This window comes from Galeopterus variegatus, unplaced genomic scaffold (assembly GCF_000696425.1).
Source record: "Galeopterus variegatus unplaced genomic scaffold, G_variegatus-3.0.2 Scaffold562, whole genome shotgun sequence".
Lineage (NCBI taxonomy): Eukaryota > Metazoa > Chordata > Mammalia > Dermoptera > Cynocephalidae > Galeopterus > Galeopterus variegatus.
This window is the reverse complement of record NW_007726673.1, coordinates 395,497-397,610: the sequence shown is the minus strand read 5'-3', so window position 1 is coordinate 397,610 and position 2,114 is coordinate 395,497. Positions and strand designations below refer to the sequence as shown.

At 37.4% G+C, this 2,114-nt stretch overlaps 1 long non-coding RNA gene across 1 annotated transcript in view; it reads left to right on the top strand.

The window, feature by feature from the left end:
• The window catches only part of LOC103588369, a 15,346-nt gene that overhangs the window by 9,859 nt on the left and 3,373 nt on the right, over positions 1 to 2,114 (top strand). The gene's annotated exons all lie outside the window — the stretch shown is intronic.

Sequence of the window (2,114 nt, the reverse complement as noted above, 5' to 3'; positions counted from 1 at the left end):
GGTAAGGGGATCGCAACCCTTGGCTTGGTGTCGTCCACACCGCGCTCAGCCAGTGAGCGCACCGGCCATCCCTATATAGGATCCGAACCCACAGCGGGAGCACCGAGTGAGCCATGGGGTCGGCCCTTTTAAGGTTTTTTTTTTGGTGGCTTGCCAGTAAGGGCTTCAAACCCTTGATCTTGGTGTTACCAACACCTCATTCTAACCAACTGAGCTAACCAGCCAGCCCCCAGCTTCTTTATTTAAAGAGGTGGTAGTGAGTAGCATATTACAATATCTAACAAAAATTTTCTATCATATTGGATGAAAAGGCCCATCTTAGAGGATTCTGTGTGTGTGTGTGTATAAGTAAGTGTAGGTGTTAGTGGATTGTGGCTTTTTCCAAAGCTATATACTTTTTTTTTTTTTTTATTGCTTCAACTTCTTTATTATCCACTTAGGAGAGGGCCATACCAGTTTCTTAAATGATCAGTCAGGGCTTGAGCTTTGGTTAGTGTAGCAATCTTCTGGATAATTCATAAATATTTCAATTCTCCCCTTTCCAGACACATGGAAGGATTATATTTCTCCACTCCCTCTGAGTTAGGCATGTCCACGTGATTTGATTTGGCAAATGAAATGTGAGAGGAAGTGATGAGACCCTTTCTGTCATTTCCTCTGCTTTGGTCACCAAGGAAGCACATGTTGAAATGGAATCTACATCAGCCAACTCTGCCAGCTGGTGTGGGACATGTATTGTGAATGAGAAATAAATTGTGTTAACGAATGAGATTTGGGGTTGATTATTATTAGAGCAGAAGCTAGCCTATCCTTACTAACCTAGGCAGCATAGGGCCAGGTGTCTACTTGTGGGCGGAGATGGATTCAGAAGCAACCTGTTGATACAACTGAACAGCTTAAAGGTTCGATGCTCACAAAAAATGATTTTTCAAAGACAAGAACATGCCACAAACACAACAAAACAAAAAATAAAACCCTTCAGAAGCTATGTCCTGAGAGCTCTTCTATGTGTCCTCTCTCTAGCCACTGCCCAGTTTGGGAGGTTGATCCATAGACTTTCTCTTTTACAATCTCTGATTCAGATAACTATCATTGTCAAAATGGGATTGTGGACTAATGACCTCTTTTATTTATCACTTCTTACATTTCCCTCCCTTGTCAACTCCCTCTCTGCCTCTCTACTTCTTTCCTTTCTGAAAAAAACATAATGATTGAGTGCCTACTGTGTGCTATGCACTGTACAAATTTCTAGAAGTACAAAGCCAATGAACCATGATTTGGCCCCAGAGGAGCTTCTTTCTAGTTAATGATAGAGTCTGACCTCTCTAAACAAATAATACTAATATAAAGTGATAAATGTTATACTAGAAATATTTACAAAATAACATGGAGACTCAGAAATAACATAGAGTGACCATCATCTTATGTGGCTAAGCCTTGAACTTTATACAGACTTCTGGCCAAAATCAATCTAAACAACAGATAAACATCTTAGTAAGGAGATCTGCAGTTGGAAGCAATCTTTCAAAACTTTGCTAAATCTTTAAGTTTGAGAAGGTCTTGAGTAGGCAGAGACCATTATTTTGAAACAAACAAACAAAAGAATTATTAAATACATAGAGTATTTGAGGAATGTGTGAGAAATGCCTGAACAATTCTGCTAGAACAGGATGTAGATCTTTCCAACATATAAGACTTTCTCACTGTTGAAACAATTAATCATATCTGAAAATGTCAGTAGGTAGAAATAATCAAATAACAAAGAAAAGACATAAACATTGCCAAGTCATTTGAGCTATAGCCAGAAATTGACAAAGCTAGAAAATATTTTTGTAGAAGACTGTATATTTAAAAACCATAAACTGTGACTGATTAAAGGAATTTATTACTTTAAACTTAATTGAGTTTCATCAGTCAAAGATAGAATTGCAATAAGTGTGAAGAAGTCTGGAATATGCTTTTTTTGTTTTTATTCAGCAAAGCATACATTTTTTAATAACAAAATCAACAACAACAACAACAACACATCAGCAAACATGTCACAAAACCAACTAAACATAGCTAAGTTTCCTTGCTGTTAACATATTTTGACTTTTAATTTTGGCATGCATAGG